The sequence below is a fragment of the Vicia villosa genome, linkage group LG5 (genome assembly GCF_029867415.1).
Source record: "Vicia villosa cultivar HV-30 ecotype Madison, WI linkage group LG5, Vvil1.0, whole genome shotgun sequence".
NCBI lineage: Eukaryota > Viridiplantae > Streptophyta > Magnoliopsida > Fabales > Fabaceae > Vicia > Vicia villosa.
Genome location: NC_081184.1, coordinates 112,411,772 through 112,421,672, shown reverse-complemented (window position 1 = coordinate 112,421,672; position 9,901 = coordinate 112,411,772). Strand labels below are relative to the sequence as shown.

General features: G+C 36.8%; 1 pseudogene; it reads right to left on the bottom strand.

The window, feature by feature from the left end:
- Positions 1 to 275: 275 nt before the first annotated feature.
- Positions 276 to 9,901, bottom strand: part of LOC131605177 (AP2-like ethylene-responsive transcription factor PLT2) — a 12,156-nt pseudogene continuing 2,530 nt past the window's right edge.

Genomic DNA, 9,901 nt, shown 5'->3' with positions numbered 1-9,901 from the left:
AATGACAAAATTAACTAATTTTTATACAAAAAATATTGATTATTTTATTAAAAAAGTATTTATTTATTTGCACTAATATAAAGGGCTATTTTTAGCAATTTTAGTTCATCCTTTTAAAGTTTATTAAGGATTATTGAGCTAGCTTAATTCATCCTTCTAAGTTATTGTTGGAACATGATACCCACTAAATTAAATGAGATGTTTTCATATCCACTCATATCAATGAGATGTTTCTAATTCCTTAGATAAAGTCCATATAAACTAATGTTCCATATTCACTGCATAAAGTCCGCATAAACTAATTTTCCATATTCACTGCATCCAGAAATGTTAAAAATTGTGTCCACCAAATCCAAATGAATTGGGAGATTGCTGCAAAAAAAGATAATAAATAAATGTCAATAACATAGTTTTTTTTCATGTTAATCAATATTCAAAATTTCACACCAAAACAATAACCTACTTACCAACACCAACTTCATGTTTTTTCTAAAAATTAGGTACAGTAACAATTGTAACATCCTCTTTCAAATTCTGCAGAAAAATGAAAAATAGCCATCAGATTTATTATTCATTAAGATTGTGTGATAGTCAGTTTTTCGTCTAACGATTGATTAATAAGATGAGTTTTTAGGCTAAGAGAGTACATCTTGGTTAATGATCGTATGCAACCAGCCAGTAGTTAGTGCTTAGATAGTTGCTATAGCTTCTAAACCACCAAGACAATGGCCAATCATTGACTGAAAAAAGAAAGAAACTATAAATAAGCTTCAAGATCAATAACAGGAAGTTGTTTGGGTTCTAAAACTTTTAAGTAAATAAATTTCTTACCTTAGTCTCAATTCTGATGTATTCTTAAAAACCTTTTTGATTGTATTAACCTTAGCTAAATCACCAGCAAGTGTAGATGTAGCATGAACATTCACATACTTCACCTAAACATTGTAAAATAACAAATTGTCCAATTCACAACATTAAATCCAGGAGCATAACAAATTGCCCTGCATTAAATCAAATTAGTGAGTTGAAAGAGCACTTTCAACTCTCATTCTACTCTCATTCTGTTTTCATATTATGCATTCCCATTGTCTTCCCATGGTCAAGAACGATGAATTTCATGAATCTGCAATCAAAGAGTGAGGTTAATGTGTAGGACTTTAAAAATCAAAACAACCAGAAAATTATTACCACCAACCTGAACTGTGTTATTTCAAAACCAGCTTTCAACAATATAGAGATGGATTTCTCTATTATTTTGGTCTTACACACACCTACAATCAAAATAAATAACTATCAAAACCAACTTGGAATCAAAACTAGCTAACTAAAAGTTAAAATAAATATAAAATCTTGCAACAAATATGTGAAGTCACTTGCTCATCAACCACAAAAAACAAAAGAGCCAGTGAGTTACCAATATGAAAATCAGATGAGATATAGAGCTTGCTTCATGCAGTGATGTCTCTCCTATCTGCCTTTCAGCTGAAAATTTTGAATCTAACAATACGAAACAAGAACAATGACTTTAAAGTGGAACTGAATCAAAATTCAAAATAAACATTTAGAATAAAATTTCAAAACTTATTTTTGCTCAATCCCACTTCATTTTACAAAGTGCTTGGGTCACAATATTTTCACAACAAGAAACTATTAAGTTAACTATATTTCTAATTGAGTACACAGATCTATGAATCTCAACAAAAAATAAAAGACATTCCATTCAACTTCACAATAGAGTTAACCACCAACATCTAAGAAACCATTTATCCATTCAACAATGATAAACAAATGAACAAAAATACAAAGGCAATGCCGATCTGAACAAAAAGAATCAATCAACAACACTAAACTAACCTCCTCTATAATAAGAAGGTTCTGATTCAACATAGCAACGAGGTATAGACACCTCAATGAAAGAGGTAGCTATAAAAATCATAAAATAAATGTTAGTGAAACAAATCAAACCATAACAAAATAGTATCTATGAGATTAACAAATCAAAACATATTATACCTTTTAGACAAACATTAGGAAGATGTTCTTCAAATGTTCCAACCGAGTGTAGAATGCAAACCAGATCGAGAACTACGAACAAAAAAAGACATAAATAAATATATGTATTGTTTTCCTGAAGGATTCTATAACAAGAAGCTTTCATTGTGATCTTTTTCTGGATTTGGGGGTTAGGGTTTGCGTTTCAAAACTAATATATTAGTAAGGGTGATATTGAGAAAGAGATAGAGCAGTAGAGATGAAGGCATAGATGATGAAAACATTGAAGATTCAATATTGTGAAGGTTGAAGTTCAACAGATGAGAGGAGAGGGGGCGGCGCTAGATGAAGAAGAAGAAAAATGAATGTGAGAAATTGAGTTGTATTCTGAAACCCTAGTACTTTTAATAAGTAATAGCTGGGCTCGGTCGGTTTCGGTCACCGATGGGCCTAACATTTTCAACCGAATCGAACCGAAGTAGCCCACTAAAATCCGAATCAACCATCCGATAAATCCGACAATCCGATGTGGCCCGACCCGAACAGTAAAATTGCATTCGGACCGGTCGGATTTTAACAGTTCGGCATCTTTTGTCCAGCCCTAAGTGTGAGTATTGAAGTTGTATTTGTGTTGGGACATTACTTTTTCCGTCCTTGGTGGTGCTCACGCACCTGTGTGATCATAAAGGCAAATTCTTAATTCATCCTTTGATATTCATAGGCACCTAACGCAATTACATTAATGTCTCCCCTGCTTTGCTTCTGGAGATACATATCAGAAAGTACCAATTTTTTCCAGAATTTATTTTTTTCTGAAACTACATCTGCGGAAGCATCTTAAACATAGTAAACAATGGGAAAATTTTATTTTAATTCGGTCAGGAAACCTTTTGTAGGTGTAGCTCTGGAACGTCTCAACACCAGGATGTTCCGTAGATGTAGCTCCGAAATATTATGCTATATTTTAAACCAGTTATATTTCTCTATCTGATTTCAATTTTTTTGTGCAACAAAATAATACATCAAAATAGTGATATGTCTACTCAATCTTATATAGTACATCAGCATGTACATCATCAAAATAGACATAATCTGTCATAAACATCATAAAAAAAAAGTAAAATCAATGTCATCAAAATATAAACATCAAAATAATCAGCACGATCACGCTAGTGTGTGCTGGAAAACATATGCATCCTCTCCTCTGCCTCTAGCGCCTCCTCTGCGCCCACCACTTCCTTTGTCGTCTCCTCTACCTCTACCGTCTACTATCACACCCGTCCTGGCGCGATGTCTGCGGTACACAAGTTCCCCATGTACCACCTCGATAATATCATCCAGTATACGCCTGGCACCAGACCCCTTAGAGAAGAAACCTCCCTTAATACTTGTCTGCCCTATCTCAACTATCTGACGACAGCGAGGTAACACATCATCAATGTGGTCCAACTGAAACTGCTGCTCCTGTAATATCTCCTAATGATCTGGTCTGGACGGTGATCCCTCTGTAGTGGAGACCATGTAGGGGTGTGACATAGTGAAGAGCGACGTGATGTACCCATCAGCGCAACTTCAGTCTCTTTCTTCTCTGGTCACCTGAGCCTCGTCCGAAACCATGTGGTTCTAATAGTCAGCAAATATCTCATCTAACTGCCTACGGGTCAAGCCAAGAGGAGCGGAGACAGAAGGGTGACAGGGTATCGTCTGACAGTAGCCGAACTGCCGCATGACGCACTCCAAAAGATATGGAATAGTGATGGTCAAACTATATGCCAACCATGCAAAGAATAGTGCATTGTCATCAAACGGTGGGCAACATATACGTCGTAGTGGGTGTCCTCAGCAGCCATGTGATCCAGATAGACTCTGTAAGGGTCCACCGCCTAGTTCCCTCTCATGGGGATGAAGGCACGAGCATGTGGCCAGTCCTCGATGTACTCCTGCATAGATCCCCATCTAACTATCATCAGGAAGTGCTGGAATATCCACCCCTGAAATGAAAATAAAAAACATCGGGATCAAACATTATCACGAAAATAGAATGAAAAGTAGTGAAAAAAATAAAAGGATATAAGATTGTTACCACAAATAGTGAACAGCTTCCTGCGACAGTCCTAGTCTTCCATATGCATTCCTCTCCCAGCCTCGAATAGGTGTACGCTAGAGTAGCCGCCTCCAGTTGTACTCATGGATCCGCGCGGGATCCAAAAAGTACGTGAGCTAAACGATATCGGTATACGTGGAGCTCGTGTCCACAAACAGCTGAGTGTCGGTTAAAAATAAAAAGAAACACCTTAGCACACGCTGTCTGTGTATCTCCACCTCAGCTGGATCACCATCAGCCTATCGTGCCTCATCTAGCACCTCACTAAATCTCCGTAACGAGAAGGAAAACCTCATGTGAGTGTCGGGGGTATTTTCCACCTCCTCAAGCGCACCTAATGGATCAACCCCAAACTCCTCAACCAGAAGCTATCTCGCATCCTCTTTCGTCATCCTACTATGACAGAGGAGGCACCCGTGATAGGTATATGCAATATACATGAGACACCGTCCAATGTAATAGTGATCTCCCCATGAGGTAGATGGAAGAACACGTCTCACGGTGCCATCTCTCTGCAAATGCCATCAACATCCTGTTGTGGATCAAGCTATAACTAATCTTACAAAGGTCCTTCAGACCAGAGGAAGCAAGGACATCCTGGAACCACGCCTCCTGTGGCTGCTCCTAAGATAATATCTTTCGGCCATGGTTATAGAACTTTTGGGGAGGACTCTTCTGAAAATTCCCAATGAAAACAATGTTAATAACAACTAATGTTACAAATAATAAATTTCCAATGAAAAAATAAAGAATTAATTCGAGCAATGTTACCTCTCCATCCTCGACATGTCTGGAAGTATGGTCGGCATATCCTATCAGCAGCGACGTATCAGAGGGACCCCTGCGTAACCCTCATCCGCATCCTGATGCAGTGGGTCATCACCATCTAGAGGTGGCACCAGAGAAATATCATTAGTGTCATACCCCAAAATTTGCCCGATCTAATTCACATCTTTTAATTTATTAAGGGTGTTAAAAATTAAGAGCCATAGGGTTTAATATATCTATTATTAAACTCGATCTCTTATAAAATTCCCTTATAAATTGTTTAAAATAAAATTGAGGTGTGAATAGCAAACATGGAAATCCAATTTATTTTGGGCCCATTTGTTCCCCATCGTTTAATCCTTTTTTTAACAAATAACCACTAACTATTAGTGTTAGTATTATTATTTCTACTGTTAATGATTAGATTAGTATCATTAATATATTACTGCTAATTATCGTGATTGTTAATATTAATTATTAATTAGTGTCATTGTTAACTAGTATTATTATTAACTTTATTAATCTAATCATTTTTATTAGGATTTTATATTGATTCTAATTAGAAGTATTTTTATTATTATTAAAGGGCTAATTATTAGGAGTATTGTTTGATTACCTATTATCAATTACTATTTTCATTATTAATATCATCAGAATTATTATTAATATAAGGTTTGTTATGTTTATTTGTTATTAGTATTTTAATTATTATTATCAGATTACAAAAAAAAGAAAGAGAATCAAACAAGCTGGTCCACGTTTTCATAGGCAAAGGGAGTAGATTTGCAAGCTCACTACAAACAGAAACATCAAAGCAAATATGGCAATAAATCTCAATCTTTGATTCCATGAATATTTGATCCAAATTGGTGACCTAATTTGCTCTACTATATATATGTGATCTATTGCAATGCATTAGGGGTTGGCAGCCAAGGGAATTCGGTCAAAGCTTCACAACTTCGCTAAAAAAAATCGTGAATGAGGGTGATAGAGCAGACAAAGTTTCAATCAAATTCGAGCCATCCCAAGGATTCAGAGGAGTTCCTCGATATTCTCTGAATCTTTCTGGACCATTACAAGTCTCCAATACTGTCCAGAATCGTGACACCAATATCATTGGTTTGGACCAAATTTTGATTTCGATTTACATCATACGCGCATTATAAATTGATTTTGGTAACATATTCGTGTTCACCTTGAAGTTTAGAAGTGTTCTGGATAACTCAATTTTGTTTTAAGCACAGGTACCGTGATATGCCATAGCTAGGGTTCATGAGTACCAATTTGGGGCCACACAGATAGAAGCCAAATTGACAGAAATTAATGATGTTTTTGTGTTCATGGGGTAATGTTTATATGATCTGGGTTCTTATGTGAGATTTATTTGGGTTTACAACGCGGATTGAAGGATTGCAGGTATGGCCACGGTGCAAATCCGTAGCGAAAGAGTGAAGAAACCGTGGGCAAAAGATCCTCCCCCACGAGGAAGACGAAGTCTGCACGCGCGGATGTTTTCTTTTGAATTTTGGGCAATTATATTTTCTTATATTTTGTTTTATGTGTGTACCACTAGCAAAGAAGCAAACGTGGCCCAGTGGAGTGAGTGTAGATCCCCACTCCCTGCATATCATTTTGATTTGTTTCTTTGATAAGTTCCAACTGTAGATCCAACGCATCCCACCGGCGCAAGTTCACAATACACCCTCAATCTTCAGCCAAAGGATCAACGTCAAGATGAATCAAAAGGCTCAGGAAACGCTGGTGTACCATGGGACTTCAAAGGCTAGCAGCATAAGATTGCTCCCCAGGTTTTCTTAATTGTTTCATTTATTTATTTGTTTAATGGTTAATTAGATTAATATATTCTTATGGTATATAGTTGGATTGTTAAATTAAATTAATAATATAATTAAATTAGGATTAGGGTTATAATTAGGGGTTTAGAATTATTTATTCGGTTATTTCGATTATTCGACTTAATTGATTTAATTAATTATAATTGATATAAATCACAAAAATCCTAAGAAGATTTACGAATACATTAGGGTTTGCCCAATCCCATTGCCATTTGGCAAAAATATTAATTCGATTAATTCTTACTAATTCTCTCATCGACCCGACTAAAGCTATTAGTCGCATTAGACGAGAGATAAAAAATACATAAAATTCAAAACACATTTAATTTGCTGCCCGCGACGATCAATCTATCGATCTGAGTAACCAGCAATGCCCCTTAATCCGTTAGCTATACTGACCAAATCTATAGGTCATCGCATCTAACGGTGACATATCAAATCAGGGTTGTACGCCCAAAACATCTAAAAAAACACTAAACCACGATACTACGGATTTTCATCCTTCTCAATCAGGCAACTCAAAATGCCTTTCAAATCAAATTCAAAACTACGATAGGCCATTAAAAAAGCCTTCAAACACCTCCATAATCAATTCTAAGGCGTACAACCCTGTGCCCGAACTACGTTGACTCTGATTCTCCATAAGGAGATACGTAGGCACTTGGATAACCAAGGCGAGTCCCCTTCCTTAAAATCTCAATTTTTCCCCTATTCACTTCTTTAGCTATTAACCTTAACTTTTAGCCATAAGCCTTAACCTTAGATACAAACCTTAGGAAAGGGTTGAGGGTGCCTAACACCTTCCCTCGACCTGATTATAATAACTTACCCCGAATCTCTTAACTGCGTAGGGTTTCCTATTCGCCCTTCAGAATAGGTGGCGACTCTAAGTCTGTATTTTTAGGGCAGGTTGCTACAATTAGCAGTAAGTGGCACAGACCTATCCTGACGAGGTCTGCGGGAGGACGGGGCCTGTGATGTACCCTCGTTGTCATCCCGAGGCCTCCGGGATGAAAAAGTGGAAATGAACGGGGCATGTGCACTAGGCTACGGAGTAGGCTGTAGCGTAGACTCAACTGTGGCCTCTACTGGAACAGAGGCACCGGCTCCCTCTGCCACTATCTGGCTCTGTGCACGTCGCACAGATGCATGTTGTGCAACCCTGTCATGTATGAGTTGGTCCCTCCTATCAACCATAAGGTTTGCAAGGTTCAACAAATAAATTTGAATTAGATACAAATAAATTATAAAAACAAAAGAAAAAAATTCTTGACTCCGGATTTGAACATAACTACATAAGGAAAGGTTCTGTAGATACATCTACGGATGTACCCCGTACACATAACATCTGGATCATTCCGGAGCTGCATATGCGAAACTACCCTAACGTTAACTTGTTCCGTAGATGCACCTCTGGAACCTTTTGCAACTCTTTAGATGCAACAATTGCTTCTAGAACCTTTCAAAATAAAAATTTTGAGGTCCTGGTCGTCCGTTATATACAACAAATAATACATGCATTGTCTCTAAACTAGGTTTCTAAAACTATCTTAGCATCTTACACCTAAAAGTATATTCTAACTCTTTTACGAAAAATACTCAAAAATACCCCAAAAACTCAAAACCTTACTGATTATATTGATCTTTGAATGATTTGGAGTGTGTTAATCGTTGAAGTTGATGCTCCCTGTCGAACTTAAGAGAAAAAAGCAGGTTTGGTGGGAAATTGAGTTTTGAGGTCTGAGAGAGTTTGAAGGGGGGAAGATGGAAAAGTTTGAGAATGAGGGAGAAGAAGAGTCTGGCACAAGTTTATTAAAAAATGATTCTGAAGATACATAACAGGAAAGCTTCCGTAGATGCACTTACGGAATAAAAAAAAGGTGCGTCTGGAGATGTATCTCCGAAAGCATGAGTGTTTTTGGAAACGCACATGGTGCCTAAGAAACCAAAGGGGTGGGTGTTAGCTAAAGATTTCGTTTTGTAGTATTTATCCTTCGAAGAAGTAGAAAATCGAAGGAAAGATGGTTACTGATGGCCATCCCTTAAAAATAAAAGAATGGCTACTGATGGTCATGCTTCGAGAGTAAAGATTTCTAAGTTCGCTATGAAGATAATGAATACTGAAAGCTAGTGAAAAGTATGTGTCTTCGGGGACTTAGACAAATTTATAAATATATTCAAGTATTACTACTTAGCGTGTTTTTTTTTCGTAGTGTTTGTTTAATACACTGCCACGCGTCGAAGACAGACTTAGGCGGGAAGATTTGAAATTCAAAGACGGTTTCGTAACTGTCCAAGTAACAGATGACATCACTAGAAGTTCTTATGAGAAACGTGGCAGCAGATTAGTATAGGACCGTTAAGGTCGAAACTAGTATAAATAGGAGTCTTAATGTTAGGATTCTGTGTGTTCATTTTGTACAAATCACTCACATATTTACTCAAGTATCAAGCGTTAAGAGAAAGAGTTCGCTGAGAAAATGTACGTATAACACCACCATTTTAATACATGGGTATTATCTTTTGTTTTTAAATATCTTCCAGAATTACTGCATTTCGTTTACTTCTTGCCATTTACATTTCTGTATCTTTACTTTAATGTCATTTACTTTCGAATTACTTTCATGTTATTTACTTTCAAAGTCTTTTACATTTCTGCAGTTTAAGATTCTTTACGTTTCAATAGTCCTTTTAATTTTCTATGTTATGTTACTTATCTTTTCGCTGAAGTCACATTTATATATAACAAAGTGATTTTCAAGACTATTTGTTCTTTAATTGAACAACGCTTATTGAAGAAGATAAATAATGAATATGGTTCGAATGAACGTTGATGACAATCTTCTTGACTATGTGTCCTAGGATCAATCTAGTCGATCCTGCGAGTAGCCAAATCATATTTATTATAGTTTGGAAGACTAGCGGTTGTTTACCGGAAATCACCGTAAACAAATTGGCACGCCCAGTGGGACAGTGTCAAGCAGATTGTTTTAATCAATTGCTTTATTTTTGTCTAGACAATATCAAGATCTTGTATGAACCTTAGGAACGGTAAATTAAAGAACAGTGCACAACCGATTCCCAAACGAAGGTACAACAGGAAAATGGTCGTTACGGCCAGTGCAGGGGGTGATCAAGATCCCCCACAAGGTTCAGGATCAGGAGCGGCAAATTCGACTTC